This window comes from Vombatus ursinus, unplaced genomic scaffold (assembly GCF_900497805.2).
Source record: "Vombatus ursinus unplaced genomic scaffold, bare-nosed wombat genome assembly UNPS02014807.1, whole genome shotgun sequence".
NCBI lineage: Eukaryota > Metazoa > Chordata > Mammalia > Diprotodontia > Vombatidae > Vombatus > Vombatus ursinus.
In genome coordinates this window covers 36,348,765-36,366,570 of record NW_020954585.1, presented here as the reverse complement: position 1 = coordinate 36,366,570, position 17,806 = coordinate 36,348,765, and the positions used below count along the sequence as shown (strand labels likewise).

General features: G+C 35.5%; 1 protein-coding gene across 1 annotated transcript in view; it reads right to left on the bottom strand.

Annotated features, from left to right (window-relative positions):
• The window catches only part of CCDC192 (coiled-coil domain containing 192), a 259,743-nt gene that overhangs the window by 74,451 nt on the left and 167,486 nt on the right, over positions 1-17,806 (bottom strand). The gene's annotated exons all lie outside the window — the stretch shown is intronic.

Genomic DNA, 17,806 nt, shown 5'->3' with positions numbered 1-17,806 from the left:
TTAAATAAATATTGAATATGACACTCAGACAATTGGAAGATATTTGATAGCATGTCTCCATGTGTGAAGATATCTGGTCAATGATGCAGAACAGGTGTGTTCATATATAAAAGTATGAACTCAAAACAGTTAAATTTGGGAGGGATTACTTATTTTACTGGAATATTTGTTTCAACAGAAAGCTCTTCTAGTACATTGACAATATGATGTAAATTAGCTTAAAATTTTCTGTATGTGAAACTTTTAGGAATACACCTGTTATATAAAGTGATAATTGGTACATTTACTTTCTCACTAAAAGTTTTCAATTGGCAAATACACAAATACTATATTTGTATTTAAGTTCTCAAATACTATCACATTTGTTGAAATGCTCAAATTATTTTCCCAAATGTCTCCCCCCAAATATGAACAGTCAACAAACATGGTCAGATTTAAGAAGCTTGAGCAGGTTGGCTGAGGTTAAGGTGAAAGATGGGGCAGAATTAATTTGAAATGGAAGCCCAAATCATGGATCCAAACCAATCCAGGTTGTCTAAATTACTTATGTTACTTTTTTATTTGTTATTGTTTTGCTGAGTGAAGAGGTAGGTCAAAACCTTTCCTTTTTTCTTTTCCCCAGACAGAACTGCTACATGACATTCATCTGTGTTCCTCCTTTGGGCATTTTAGGAATTTAATTAAATTAAATTTGCCAACATGCTTTTTATTAGTCACAGACATCAAATTATTTCAATCAAGGTGATATTCTCTTCCATTTTTACATTCACATGCCCAGCAACCATAGTGTTATATTAAGGCTCTAATTAGGTCTATTATTACTTACTTTGTAACTATGGACTGTACTCTATTATTATGGAAGCATCAAAGCTTTATGGCCTGAAGATAAATTCTTAGTGCCTGCTATTTCACAAACTTTTACTACTGGGTGGAAAGAGAGAGGAAATCACACATTTCCATGTTGTTTTTAAAAGGAAATATTTATCTGTATTATACTACTGAATAGCATGAACTGTGCCAGGATTCTAGGAATTAGAGATAATAAAGAAAAAAATATATAAATTTAGAAGTGTTTCACCTGGGTTTTTCATCTCTCAGGGAAATTTCAGGGTATTTCTACAACTTCTCAAACAGTGAACTTGAAACATGTTATAAGAAAATAATTTCAGTAATCCAAACCAATCTCTAAAATATTTGTATTCAGGCTCTGAATGTCACATTCAAAAATAACCATTAACTCATGAAATCAGTGCTGTATTTTGGACAGTTTTTCCTGCACATTTGTCTCAGTTCTCCTCCTTTGTGTAGGTAGACATATTTTAAATGAACACAGAAATGTAAATAGCTTTGATCCAATCTGCAATTAATCAGCTTTTTGTTTAGGTGAAGTTGGTGACTGCCGAATAAAAAAGATAACATCTGTATAGTATTTTAAGGCTTACAAAGTGTTTTCCTCACAACATTAAGTTAAGAAGCACAAGTATTATTAGCCTTATTTTACAAGTGAAGCAAATGAGGCCCAGAGATGTACACAGGATAAAATAGAAACTCTTTTGTTTGGTTTATAAGGTTCTTATCTGACTGAAGCACAATCAGACTTGGAGGGGAAGGAGCCATGGTGCTTATTCGAGCTGGTTGGGGTCGGGGGGGAGAGAAAAAGAGGGAAGAGGAGGGAAGACCTGGGGAACTGACCACTATCTGATATTCAAATTCTCTGCCAGTGGGGAAAAGGGACTTTGAGCCACAACTACAGGCCTTCCTCTGTCAGGGTGACTCTGAGGATGTGAGCTTCCCTGGATCTTCTTCCTTTAGTGGTACAGGGAGGCCACTGAAGTCTTTATAATCATCCTCTGTCCCTGGGACGCTAAACAAAACTTCTGACCTGCTAGATCTCATTCAGGGAAGCCTGCAGCTGGCACAAAATCCTAGTGCCCACTTTCACAAAGAGTCAGACACTTAGGAAGATTATGAGCCCATCCTAGAAAAAACTCTCTTGGCCAATCCCATTCATTTGTCACCCTGTACCATTTGTCCATCCCTGTGGCTTTTTTGCCTAGGGAACATCCCTCCAGCATGCCAGCTCCCTTTGTCTTCTTGGTGATTTAGAGGCATAAGGGAGCCTCTATTTTGGGAAGGAACTCAGGCTGGCCAATCTTCATTCCCCTCCCAACCCTACCAATAGTGCATTAGCATATCTATTTTTCCACATCTCCTTGACACAGCATTTGTCATTTTCCTTTTCTGTCATGTTAGCCCATCTGATGGATGTGAAGCAGTACCTCAGAGTTGTTCTAATTGTTTCTCTAATTATTAGTGATTCGGAGCACTTTCTCATATGACTTGGATTTTTTTTTTTGATAATTTTGATTTCTTCTTCTGAACTCTGCCTGTTTATATCCTTTGATGACTTATCAATGGGAGAATGGTTCTAATTTTTGTAAATTTGGCTCAGTTCCCTATATATTTGAGAAATTAAACTTTTATTGGAGAAATTTGCTGTAAAATTTTTCCCCAGTTTCCTGCTTTCCTTCTAATCTTGGTTGCATTGGTTTTGTTTGTGTAAAACTTTTTGAATTTCATGCAATCAAAATTATCCATGATCCTCTCTATCTCTCTTTGTTCATAAAATTTTCCCTTAATCATAGACATGAATAATGCTCTTTATGTCTAAATCACCTACCCATTTTGATTTTATTTTGGTATACAGTGTGAGTTGTTGGTCTATGCCTAGTTTCCATCAAACTGGTTTCTACTTTTCCCAGCAATTTTTGTCAAATAGTGAATGCTTGCCCCCAAATCTTAGATCTTTGGATTTATCAAACACTATATTGCTATGGTCATTTAAAACTATATATTATATGCTTAATCTATTCCACTGGTCAACCCCTCTATTACTTTACCAGTACCAGATTGTTTTGATGATTACCACATTGTAATATAGCTTAAAATCTGTTACTGCTAGGTCACCTTCCTTCATCTTTTATTCATTGATTCCTTTGATATCCTTGACCTTTTGTTTTTCCAGATGAATGTTGTTTATTATTATTTTTTCTAGTTCTATAAAATAATTATTTGGTAGTTTGATTGATATGGCACTGAATAAGTTAATTGATTTAGGTAGAATAGTCATTATTATTGTATTGGCTTGGTCTACTCATGAGTAATTTAATGTTTATCTAACTATTTAGATCTATCTTTATTTGTGTGAAGTGTTTTATGATTGTATTCATAAAGTTCCTGGGTTTGTCTTAACAGGTAGATTACAAAGGATTTTATATTATCTGAAGTTATTATAAAGTTATTATTATCTTTTTCTATTTCTTCTTGCTGGGTTTTGTTGGTAATATATAGAAATGCTGATAATTTGTATGGATTTATTTCATACCCCATAACTTTGCTAAAGTTGTTCATTGTTTCAATTAGATTTTTAGATGATTCTCTAGGGTTCTCTGAGTTTACATCATATTGTCCACAGAGAGTGATAATTTTGCTTCCTCATTGCCTATTAATCATTCAATTTCTTTTTATCTTATTGCTATAGCTAGCATTCCTTGTGCAATTTTGAATAATAATGGTGATATCCTTGCTTCACCCCTGATCTATTGGGAAGGCTGCTAGTTTATCCCCATTACACATAATGCTTGCTTTTGGTTTTTGATAGAAACTCCTTGTCATTTTATTTTTTTCTTTTATTCTTTTCAAGTTCTTTTATTTTTTTCTGCTTTTGTTTAAATTTATTTAGCATTTTATTTTTCTTCAGTTAAATGTAAAACCAATTTTTGACATTCCTTTTTAAAACTCTGAGTTCCAAATTCTCTCTCTTCCTCCCTCTCTACCCTTACTCCCCCCATTGAAAAGACAAGCAATCCAATATAGGTTATACATGTTTAGTCATGCAAAATATTTCTGTAATATTCATGTTGTGAAAGGAAACATAGGCAAAAAAAACTCAAGAAAAATGAAGAAAGAAAAAATATGCTTCAATCTGTATTCAGACACCATTAGTTCTTTCTCTGGGGATGGATAGCATTTTTGATCATAAGTCCTTCAGAAACTCCTTGTCATTTTAAGAAAAAAAGTCCATTTATTCCTATGTTTTCTAGTGTTTTTAATAGGACTGAGTCAAAATTTTTGTCAAAAGCTTTTTCTGCATATATTGATAGAATTGTGGTTTTTTAATTTTTGTTATTGATATGACCAATTATGCTTATAGTTTTCCTAATTTTGAACTAGTCCTGCATCCCTGGTATAAATCTTACCTGGCCATAGAGCATGATCTTTGTGATATATTGCTATAGCCTCCTTGCTAGTATTTTATTTTAAAATTTTACATTGAAGGGTGGAGCCAAGATTGCAGAGAAAAGGCAGGGACTTACCTAAGCGTTCCCAAATTCCCCTCCAAATAAACAACTTTAGATGCTTCAAAATGAATTCTGTAGAGGCAGAACCAACAAAAGGATGGGGTGAAATAATTTTCCAGCTCAAGATAACTTAGAAGGTCAGTAGCAAAAGTCTGTTGCATCAGAGTAAGCATGGAGTGCAGTCCAGTGCAGGCAACCCCTTGGCAAGCCAGTAGCAGGCCTTGTGAGCAACTGAATTGGTAGAAGCAGCTTCTGGAGCTCTCAACCCATGGATGGGTTAGGTAGTCTAACTGGTTTAGAAGGAGATTACAGGGGTTCATTTTCTGGCTTCAGTGGGTATAGGACTCAGTTGTATTGCTCATATGGAGATTTAGGTCATAGTCTTGGGTTGCAACTCCAGGGCAAGAAAGAGTGCTAGCACACTAGAGCTTGTGGCCACAGAAGGTAGGACATCACAGTTCCAGGCTGAAAAAAAAGTGCTTGTTGTTACTCACAGAAAAGAACACAGTCCAGAAAAATAGTAAATACACCTCTCCTTAAATCATGCCACCTTGGAAGAACTGAAAACTTACAGACCACCAGAACTAGCTCAGAAAACAGCTGCACAAAAAACCTGAAGCTTGGGACAGTGTCCCTATAACTCTGGGAGCAGAGCCCAGATATATAAAGGTAAAAGTCAAGAAATGGGCTAGAAAAGTGAATAAATAAAAAAAAAGAACCTGACCATAGAAAATTACTATGGTGACAAAAAAAGATCAAAATAAAACTCAGAAGAAGACAACAAATTCAAAACTGCTACATTCAAAACCTCAAAGAAAAATATGAATTGAATTCAGACTGAAAACGAATTCCTGGAAGAGCTCAAAAAGGATTTTAAAAATCAAATGAGAGAGGTAGAGGAAAAATTGGGAAAAGAAATGAGTGATGCAAGAAAATCAGGAGAAAAGAGTCAATAGCTTCTTGAAGGAGGGACCAAAAAATACTGAAGAAAATAACACCTTAATAAATAGAATATGCCAAGTGGCAAAAAGAGCCACAGAAATCCACTGAAGAAAAGAAATAATTAAAAAGCAGAATTGGCCACGTGCAAAAAAAAAAAAATGAACAAAAAATTCACTGTAGAAAAGAACTCCTTAAAAAGTAGAACTGGACAAATGAAAAAGGATGTACAATAGTTCACTAAAGAAAATAATTCCTTAAAAATTAGACTTGGGCAAATGAGAGCTAAAGATTCCATGAGAAACCAAGAAAAAAAATAAAACAAAAAGAAGAAATGAAAAATACTAGAATATGTAAAATGTATCATTGGAAAAACAACTGACCTAGAAAATAGATCAAAGAGAGATAATTTAAGACTTATTAGACTACCTAAAAGCTAAGATCACAAAAAGAATCTAGACATCATCTTTCAAGATATTATCAAGGAAAACTGTCCTGATATTCTAAAAACACAGGGTAAAATAGAAATTGAAAGAATCTACCTATCGCCTCCTGAAAGAGATCCCAAAATGAAAACTCTCAGGAAGATTATAGCCAAATTCCAGACCTCCCAGGTCAAGGAGAAAATATTGCAAGCAGCCAGAAAGAAACAATTCAAATATCATGGAGCCACAGTCAGGATCACACAGTATTTAGCCACTTCTTCCTTAAAGGATCAGAGGGCTTGGTATGATGATATTCTGAAGGGCAAAGGAGATAGGATTACAACCAAGAATCATCTACCCAGGAAAACTGATTTTAATCCTTCAGAGAAAAAAATGAATATTTAATGAAATAGAGGACTTTCAAGTATTCCTGATGAAAAGACTAGAGCTGAATAGAAATTTTGATTTTCAAATATAAGACTCAAAAGAAGCATAAAAAGGTAAAAAGGAAAGAGAAGTCATAAGGGATTCAATAAGGTTAAACTATTTACATTTCTATGTAGGGAGATGATATTTACAACTCCTAAGAACTTTCTCATTATTAGGGGACTTAGAAGGCACATACATAGATAGAGGGCAGGGGTATGAGTTGAATATTATGGGATGATACAAAAAAAAGAAAATTAAGGGGTGAGAAAGAAGAATGTACTGGGAGAAAGGGAAGGGGAAATATAGCATGGGGTAAGTGATCTCACATAAAAGAAGCACAAAAATGGCATTTTACAGTAGAGAATTGGATGGGAGAGTTGGGGGTGCACTTGAACCTTATTGGCTCAAAGAGGGAATAAAATATAGACTCAGTTGGGTATAGAAATCTCTCTTACTCTACAAGAAAGTTGGATGGGAAGGGAATGGAGTAGAGGGACTGATAGAAGGGAGGGCTATTAGGAGAGGTGGTAGTCAGAAGCAAAACCCTTTTGAGGAGTCAATGGAAAGGAGTGGAGCAGTCTTTTGGCCCCAGAGACTTGGAGGATAGGCAAAAAAGGTCTATCTCACTTTGGTAAAGGGGAATATAGTCCAGGACAGGAAGTATCCCAGCAAGCCAGCAGCAAGCCCCACTGTAGCAGACCAGTGGGAGATCCTGAGCCCCAGTATGGTGGAGCAAACAAACATCAACACCAGGACCCCCCACATGCCTTAGCATAGCTAGGGGAATGGATAGACTTCAGCTCCAGGCAGACATCTTGTGGTGGCCAGATCTCTATGTGCTGATTCAGTGCAGCCTAGGACAAACAGGCATCTTCCAGGGGTCAGACCTCTATATGCTTCAGTTTAGCCCCAGGAAAATGCAGAAAAACCCCACCTGGCCTCAGCACAAGCCAGACACCACCACTAGGACCTCATCTCAGCTCCAGGAAGGCTGTCATACTCCTAAGGCCTCCAGCAGCACCAGTCACCCCTTACCCCAACCCTTAAACATAACACCAGACTGGAGGATCTCCCAGGAGATCCTCCTCAGGACATCAGCATAGTACCAGGTAGACAGCCAGGGCCTATAGCCACTGACACAAGAAGCCTGAGACAGAGCCCATTGCATCCTGGGAGCAGAGATAAAATTTAAAAGAAAGGAAAAGGGCCAAAAAATAGATAAGCAAAAAATAGCAAAAAAAGAATCTGACTATAGAAAATTATTATGGTGACAGGAAGACCAAGACACAAACTCAGAAGAGGACAACAATGTCAAAACATCTATAGGCAAAGCCCCAAAGAAAAATGGGAAATGGTCCCAAGCCCAGAAAGACCTCATGGAAGAGCTCAAAAAGGAGCTTAAAAATCATATAAGAGAGGTAGAAGAAAAATTGGGAAAAGAAATGAGAGTGATGCAAGAAAATTACAAAAAGACTCAACAGCTTGGAAAACTGCTTAAAAAGTATAATTGGCTAAATGGAAAAGGAGAGACAAAAATCCACTGAAGAAAACAACTCTTTAAGGAGTATCATTGGCTAAATGGAAAAGAAAATACAAAAGCTACTTGAGGAAAACAACATCTTAAAAGTTAGACTTGGACAAGTGGAAGCTAATGACTCTATGAGACATCATGAATCAATCAAACAAATTCAACAGAATGAAAAAAAAATGGAAGAAAATGTAAAATACCTCATGGGAAAAACAACTGACCTGGAAAATAGATACAGTAGAGACAATAACAGAATCATCATATTGCCTGAAAGCCATAATCAAAAGAGGACCTGGACAGCATCTTTCAAGAAATTAGCAAGTAAAACTGCCTTGATGTCTTGGAACCAGACGGGAAAATAGATATTAAAAGACTCCACTGATCACCTCAGGAAAGAGGTCCCAAAATAAAAACCCCAAGGAACATTGTAGACAAATTTCAGAACTATCGGGTCAAGGAAAAAATAATACAAGTGGCCAGAAAGAAACAACTCAAATATTAGAGAGTCACAATCAGGATCACACAGGACTTGGCAGCTTCAACCTTGAAGAATCAGAGATCATGGAACATGATATTTCAGAAGGGTAAAGGAGTGGACAACCAAGAAACACCCAGCAAAATTAAGATAGTACATAAAGGGAAAAAATGGTCATTCAATGAAATAGAAGGATTTCAAGCCTTCATAAGAAGACCAGAACTAAACCAAAAATTTAACCTCTAATATCAAGACCCAAGAGAAGATTAAACAGGTAAAAAGGGAAAAGAAAACAATGGATTCAATAGAACTAAACTGTTTACATCCCTACATGGGAAGATGACACTTGCAACTCTTAAAAACTGGATCACTAACAGTACAGATAGAAGGAATATACATAGACAGAGGGTCTTTGAGGGAATGACATAAAACAATTAAGGGATGAGATAGAGGAGTACAATGGGTGCAGAAGGAAAGGAGAGGTAGAATTGGGGTAAATTATCCCAGATGAAGAGGCAAGAAAGACCTATTACAGTGCAGGGGAAGATGAGAAGGGGGCGATGGGCATCTCTTGAATCTTACTGTCATCAGTATTAGCTCAAAGAGGGAATAATATACACAATCAGTTGAATATAGAAATCTGTCTTACCTGGCAGGGAAGTAGGAGGGGATGAGATCAGGTTAAAGGGGCAGAAGGGGAATAATAGAAGGGAAGACAGATCTGGGAATGTGGTAGACAGAAGCAAAACACGGGTGAGGAGGGAAAAGGGTGAAAGGAGAGAGAGTAGACAAACTGGAGAAAGAATAGGATGGAGGGAAATACACAGGTAGTAATCATAATTGTTAATGTGAATGGGATGAACTCTCTCATAAAACAGAAGCAGATAGCAAAGTGTATCAAAAACCAGAATCCTACAATATGCTGCTTAAAAGAAACACACTTGAAACAGAGAGACACACACAAAGCAAAAGTAAGGGGCTGGAGCACAATCTATTATGCTTCAGCTGAGGTAAAAAAAAAAAAAGCAGGAATAGCAGTCTTGATGTTAGACAAGGTAAAAGCAAAAATAGACCTAATTAAAAGAGATGAGGAAGGAAATTACATCTCGCTCAAAAGTACCATAGACAAGGAAACAATCAAATTAGAAGAGCAAGGAATAGTCTACCTGTCAGATCTATAGGGAGGGGGAGAATTCATGACCAAACAAGAAAGAGAGAATTATGAAATGTAGAATAGATCACTTTGATCATATTAAATTGAAAAGGTTTTTTTTTGTTTTTGTTTTTTTTTTACAAATAAAACCAATGTAATCAAGATTAGAAGGAAAGCAGAAAGCTGGGAAACAATCTTTCCAGCAAGTATCTCTGATAAAGGTCTCATTTCTCAAATATATAGAGAACTGAATTTATAAGAATACAAGCTATTCCCCAATTGATAAATGGTCAAAGGGTATGAACAGGCAATTTTCAGATGAAGAAATCAAAGCTGTCTATAAGCATATGAAGAAGTGCTCTAAATCACTTTTGATTAGAGAAATGCAAATTAAAACAACTCTGAAATACTACCTCACACAATTAGATTGGCTAATATGACAAAAAAAAGGAAAATGATAAATATTAGAGATGTGGGAAATTTGGACACTAATGCACTGTTGGTGGCGTTGATCCAACCATTCTGGAGAACAATTTGGAACTATGCCCAAAGGGCAACCAAACTGTACATACCCTTTGAATCCAGCAATACCACCATTAGGTCTGTGTCCTGAAGAGATCATAAAAAAGGGAAAAGGACCTACATGTGCAAAAATATTTATGGCAGCCCTATTCGTGATGGCAGAATATTAGAGACTGAGGGGATGTCCATCAATTGGGGAATGGCTGAACAAACTGTGGTATATGAATTTAATAAAATACTATTGTGCAATAAGAAATGATGAACAGGCACATTTCAGAAAAACCTGGAAAGACTTGTATAACCTGATGTATGGTGAAATGAGCAGAACCAGGGAAACACTGTAAGCAGTATCAGCAACATCATGTGATGATCAACTATGAATGACTCAGCTTTTCTCAGCAGCACAATGATCCAAGGCAAGTACAAAGGACTCATGAAAGAAAACGTTATCTATCTCCAGACAAAGAACTGATGGACTCTGAATGCAGAGCGAAGCTCATTTTTTTCACTTACTTTATTTTCTCATGTTTTTTTTTTCCTTTTGATCTGTTTATTCTTCCACAACTGTGATGACTACAGAAATATGTTTTATATGATAGCATATGCACAAACTATATCATACTATCTACCATTTTCAGATGAGGGGTTGGGGAGGGAGGGAGGGAGAAAAATTTGGAACTTAAAATCTTGTAAAAATGAATGCTAAAATTTTTCTTGATATGTAATTGTGGGAAAAAATAAAATAGTATTTAAAGCAAAAAAAAAAAATCCTTCCAAAGGAAAAATCTTTCTTTATTTTTCTTTTTTTTGGGGGGGGGGAGAGGAGGGTCTGTTTTCTTTCATAAAATGAGTAATATGGAAATATGTTTTGCATGATGGCACAGGTATAACCTATATCAAATTGCTTGACCTATCAATGAGAAGCCAGTGGAGCAAGGAAGGAAGAAAATTTGGAATTCAATATTTAAAAAAAAATCAAATACCAAAAATATTTTTACATGTAATTGGGAAAAATAAAATAATAAACTGAAAAATTAGGAAAATAAAAATTTTGCATCAATAATCATTATGGAAATTGGTCTATAGTTTTCTTTCTCTGTTTTTGATCCCCTAGTTTAGGTATGAAAATAATATTTATGCCATAGAAGGAATTTACATTCTTTACCTATTTTTTTCAAAAAGTTTATATAGTATTGAATTAATTATTCTTTAAATATTTGATAGAATTCACTTTCAAATGCATCTGAGCCTGAGGATTTTTTAAGGAACTTATTTATGGTTTGTTCAATTTCTTTTTCTAAGAATTATTTAAGTATTCTGTTTCCTCTTCTGTTTATCTGGGTTATTTATATTTTTGTAAATATTTATCCATTTTGCTTAGATTCTCAGTTTTATTGGCATATAATTGAGTAAAATAGCTCCTAATAATTGCTTTACTCTCATCTTCATTGATAGTGCATCCAGTCTTTTCATTTTTGATACTAATAATTTGGTTTTGTCTTTTTTCTAAATCAAATTAACCAATAGTTTATTTATTTTATTGTTTTTTTCTCATAAAACCAACTCCTAGTTTTATTTGTTAGTTCAGTTTTTTAACTTTCAAATTTATTAATCTCTCCTCTCATTTTTAGGATTTCCATTTTGTTTTAATTGGGGATTTAAAATTTGTTCTTTTGTTATTTTTTTAATTCCACACCCAATTAATTATCTGTTCTTTCTTTTATTGATTTAAGCATTTAGGGATATAAATTTTCCTCTAAATAATGCTTTGGCTGCATCCCACAAATTTTTTTTTTGGTCTCATTGTTGTCATCATCTTTAGCAAAATCTGTTATTGTTTCTATGATTTGTTGGGCCATTCATTCTTTAGGATTAGATTATTTAGTGTCTAATTAATTTTTAATCTATACTTTCAAGACTCTACTGAATGTCATTTTTATTGTGTTGTAGTCTGAAAAATATGCATTTAATATTTTTGCATTTTAGCATTTGTTTGTGATGTTTATGCCCTCATACATGGTCAGTTTTTGTGAAGGTGCCATGTACAACTGTATAGACATGCTTATGATCACCATATCATTTAAATTCACTCTCTGTCATACTACCATCTCCCCCATTTTGCTTAGCTTCTTCCCCTCCTACTTCCCTGTTGGGTAAAATAGATTTCTACACCCAATTGAGTGTGTATGTGTATTCTTTCCTCCTTGAACCAATTTAGATGAGAGTGAGGTTCAAGCATTACCTGCTTTTTCCATTTTCCTCTCCACTGTAAATACTCTTCTTTGCATGCCTTTTTTATGTGAAATAATTTTCCCCATTCTTTTTCTTGCTTCCCCCTTCTCTCTCACCCTTCTATTTTTTTGTGAGATAATCCCAACATAATATACTGACACTTGTTCTCTCTGTCTATGTAGACTTCTTTTAACTGCCCTAACATTAATAAACATTAATAAACATAAACATTAATAAGAGTTTTTAGGAGTTGTATGTATCATCTTCCCATATAGGAAGGTAAACAAGTTAAGCTTATTGAATCCCTTATGATTTCCCTTTCATATTTATCTTTTTATGTTTATTTTGAGTGTTGTATTTGAAAAATCAAATTTTTTATTCAGCTCTGGTCTTTTCATCAGGAATGCTTGAAATCTTCTATTTATTAAATATCCATTCCCCCCTTGAAGAATTATACTCATTTTTGCTGGATAGGTGACTCTTGGTTGTAATCCTAGCTCCTTTGCCTTCCAGAATATCATATTCCAAGCCCTCTGCTTCTTTATTGTGGTAACTGCTAAATCTTTTGTGATCCTGACTGTAACTCCATGGTATTTGAAATATTTTTTTCTGGCTACTTGGAATATTTTCTCCTTGACCTAGAGCTCTGGAATTTGGCTATAATCTTCCTGAGAATTTTCATTTTGGGATTTTTTTTTTTTAATGAGCTGATTGCTTTCTATGTCTATTGCCCTCCATGGGCAGTTTTCCTTTATAATTTCTTGAAGCATGATGTCTAGGCTCTTTTTTTGATCATTGATTTCAAGTAGTCCAATACTTCTTATATCATCTCCCTTTGATCTATTTTCCAGTATAATTGTTTTTCTGATGAGATATTTCATATTTTCTTCCATTTTTAATTCTTTTGACTTTATTTTATTGTTTATTTTTATGTTTCATGGAGTGATTAGCTTCTACTGGACCAAGTCTAGTTTTGAAGGAATTATTTTCCTCATTGGGGATTTGTATTTCTTTTTTCCCCCATTTGGTCAATTCTGCTTTTTAAGGAGTTCTTTTCTTGTTTGTTTGTATGTGTGTGTGTATCTTTTACCAAGCTATTAATTCTTTTATCATAATTTCCTTGCATTGCTTTCATTTTGTAATGTTTTCCTCCATCACTCTTATTTGATTTTAAAGATCATTTTTTGCTCTTTTTTTTTTTAAGTTTTCTTTAGCTCTTCTACAAATTCTTGTTGGATTTCTGTCCAATTTGCATTTTTCTCTGAGGCTTTGCTTTCATTGGTTTCATGTTATTATCTTCTAAATTTGGGTCTTAGGCTTCGCTGTCACCATTACAGTTTTTGGTGGTCAGGATCTGTTTGTTGCTGTTGTTTGCTCACTTCCCTAGCCTATTTCTTGACTTTGACTTGGGCTCTGCTCACCTCTGGGCAGAGGGGGTGGGGCATTGCTGTTCCAAGATTCAGGCTTTTTTGCCCTCTGTTTTCACAGCTAGCTCTGGGGGTGTATAAGTTTTTGGTGCTTCCAAAATAGTGTTATCTAGGGAGAAGTGTGGTCAGTACTCTACTAGACTGTGTTCTGGTCCTTATCCAGAAAGGGCTCCTGCTCCTTCTCATGTCAATCACTCCTCTCCACCCTGGTACTGTGACCTGGAACTGGGCACTTAACAGATGCTTGTTGATTAACTGGTTGGTTTACTTATTGGCCTGGGTGTAAAAACATCCTATTTTAGCCCATTTATGTTTATTTACTTACCTTGGGCTTCCTCTCACTAGGTCTCAATTTCTTCCTCCGTCAAATGCAGGAGTGGCCAAGATGATTTCTAAGATCCCTTTAACCTCTGACCTTCAGTGTTCTTATCCTTTGCCTTCCTCTCTGCCTTCTCTAGCCTTTCTAACAGAATGTTAGATGTAGAAGGACCTTAAAGGTCATTTAGTCTAATGTCTTCATTTTCCAAATGAAGGAACTAAAGCCCAGAAAGGTTAAATGGTTTGCCCAAGACAAGTGGACGGATAAAAGGCAAATCAGAACTGAAACTTGGGTCCTCTGATCCTAAGGTCAGCATGTTTTCTCTTTACCACATCCCCATCTGCTCCAGAAATACCTAATGTAGGTTTATGGATCTAAAGTTGATTTGTCACATTAGGGACAACAAATACGGTCATGAATAAGTTTTAAACTATTAGATAAGCAAAATAGGAAACAAATGTAAATATTTAAGTACAGGCCATAAAAAGTAAAGGAAATTTAGCTTATCATATTTAGAGCATAATCCTGTCAAGTTAGTCCTAAAGCCAACTCCAAGTTCTCAGTGCAAAGGAGACATAAAAATACATTGGCACACCTTAGTGAGCCTGCTGCAAAGCTATTTTTCAGCTTTTTTCCCTGGGGGCAGAGAGAGAAGACTAAAATACCAAAGCTATATATGAAGCAATTTTGCAGTTTCTCAGCCCCACCTCTTACAGGCATTGATATCACTGGCAAACAATCAAAAAAGGTGATGTGGGTGGAAGGGGGAAGAAAACAGAAACTTGAGATGACAAAATATGCCAATGATGAAAAATAATCCCCACATTTTGTGAAAGGGTTCCCATGCTCACATAACATGATTAAGAGAAAATGAAGAATTTTTTTCCTTAGAATGACTTTATCCTTAGAACCTCAGAATGTTATATGCTTGGCACTCCCTCTAAAGTTTTAGGGGGCATCCAGCTGAGAGGAAATACAAAGCAGAAACCTAGAATCAAATCTACTGTTGGGTTACAAAGCAAAAGTCTGTGAAATTTAGATCCAATGCTTCACAAGGGCCGGGACCTTATTTGCTTGTTTCAACTCAAGATATCTAGTCCAATTCTAAATGATTTTCTTAATACCACAGAAGAGCTATTATTCATCTTTTGGTCAAATTTTCATACCCTTACTAAGTTTCACTCTGTCATTGTCAACTATGGAAGCTCAAGGCATGCTCAGACATAGTAGGGATAGAGTTAGTTGGTCCTCAAAGGATGGAAAAATCTACATGGATAAAGTAAAAATGGTCAGAAACAAAAATAGCTCTGATAAAAGTTACCCTTTGATTCCGGGTAAAAAGCAACTATCAAAAGTAGCAAGAGGGAAGTATTCTATGACATGACTCTTTTTAAACCTGGTGTATATTATTTTTCCATGAAACAGAGTTCGCAAAAGCCACCATCCCAATTTTTAAGCAGGGAGATGAAAAATTTTAGAAATTTGCAGTAGAAATTCCTAAGTACAAAGTCACATGAAACTTGATTCAAATTAAAATTTTCTTTAGAAACCAGATATTTAACCTTTTAAAATATTGATATTAAATCCATCTCTTTCTGTGTCTGTATGTCTGTCTCTGTCTCTCTGAATCTGTAATTGTTCTCTTTCTTTCTGTCTGTCTCCCTCTGTCTCATTCTTCTGAAAGTACATGACCAAGCTTGACACCAGAGAAGAATAAAGAATATACACCTCCCCTCCTTTCTTTGAATAAATAAGAAGATTACAATTGTGGAATAATGCATATACTGTCAGATATGGTGGAAGATGAAGTAACTAGGTGGTGCCACAAACAGAATGCTGGACCTGGATTCAGAAAGATCTGTGTTCAAACTCAGCCTCAGACACTTATTAGCTGTATTACTTTGGGCAATTCACTTAACCTCAGTCTGTCTCAGTTTCCTCATCTTTAAAATGAAGATAATAATAGCACCTACCTCCCAAAATTATGTGAGGACAAAATAAGACAATATGTGTAAAATGCTTTGCAAGCCTTAAAGTGTTATACAAATGTTAATTATGATTATGATGACAATGATGACAACAATGATAATGATGTGATAGTTAATTTTGCAAAACTGCTGTTTTTTCCTCCTTTTATTCTTTGTTGTTAGGAACAACTTGCTGAGTAAGGAAAGGGAAGGGACACATTGGAAAATGAAAGTGATGTAAAAATGAAAGATATCGATAAAGAGAAGATTTAAAAATAATAACAACAGGTAGTATTTATATAGCACTTAAAGGTTTAGAAAGCACTTTATATGTATTATCTCATTTTATCCTCATAACAACTCTGGGAGACAGTTGTTATTATCATCCCCATTTTATATATAAGGAAATTGAGGCAGCTAGAGGTTAAGTGATTTGCCCAGTGCCACATAGCTAGTAGATATCTGAGGCTGGATTTGAACTAAGGTCTTCCTGATTCCAGGTCCAGCACTCTATCCACTTTACCACCTAGCTGAAATTCTACTGATATAAAAAAAAAGTACTTCTGAGGTTGTCATTTTGTAGGAACAAGGAAGCACCAAATATTTTCTTCCATTCTTCAAAAAAAGACCATTAAAGCTGTACAAATCTTTAATAATGCTGGAATTTAAAATGCAAATACTGATCACCACTTTCATTTAGTGGATTTCTGAAATAAAATTAGTTACATGACAATACAGAATATGAAGTCAACCTTTATAAGGTTTGATATGTAATCAAACATTCCTAAATCAACCACTTGTAATTTCCTATCAGTCTTCAATCCATCCCATATATGAAGGCTGAACTTAACTGAATTCACTTTAATATACTATACAAAGTTTAAGACATCAATGCTGGATCCTAGCTCAAAATAAAATAGTGTCTTTTTTTTTTTACTTGAATTTTACTGCTTCAAAGCTCTGTGATTTTTGTGATACGGATCGCAATTGACTCTTTGCCTTTAGTCTTGGAGAGTTGCTATGGTTGAAAAAAATTGCCATCTGTGGTCAGCATTTAAGGGGATGAATCTCTCCAAAAATAGTTGAGCTGGTCTTCAAGTAACAGATAAATAGTTTGTTCAACTCACAAATACTTAAAAAATGAAATAGTAACCTATCATTACTGCTATCCATTCTTGGGAGGTAAAGACAACTTTGTAGGATGGCTCATCAGATATTTCCCATTCATTTCTCAGATCTGTCCAGGTAGGTATGGCTTTTTAGTCCATTCAGCTACAGAATTTTCCTTACAGAACTGCCCTCTTGCCCTGAGAAGTTGTTACAGAAATCAGCTTCTAACCTCTCCAGAACACAAGATTAAAGATAGGGCTAGAAATCGCCATTTCATCGGGTCTCTGTTCAGGGAACTAGGCCAAGAATATCAAACAGAAGAAGCAGCCAGGCACTTGTAGTACAATTTCAAATTGGCCTTAGAAAACACATGTTCCTGCTACTATGTGCACGCAGGAACCATTGATGTAGGGAAAGAAGGAGAGAAATCCCACTTCCTCTCAGTGGAAATCCAATAGAAAGCTACAATGGGCCGTGTCACAACAAAGAGTCCACTTACAAAGAGACAAGTTCTTCCCTTGCACACAAAGCGAGCGATTCTTCTTGATGGAGTTGCCAATCATTTCTCTCTTAATTATAGAGACACAGGAGAATCAACCAGAAGCTGCTGGTACACATATGTTAATGCTGCTAATGTACACGCATGACATTTGCAAAGGTCCCAAACGTGTGGTACATGGGAAGGGACCAGTGTGTGTATGGTGAGTCCCATCACCTGTGTTTATACATATTTCCTTGTATGTATCATATATTTCCAGTCTTCTTAGACTAAACTCCCCTCCCTGTACTCTATAATCAGCAACACTGGCCTTCTTGCTGTTTCTCACTTATGATACTGGCTACTCCCAATGCCTGGAATGTTCTCTCTCCTCACGTACACTTCATGGCTTCATTCTAGACTCATCCCAAATCCCACTTT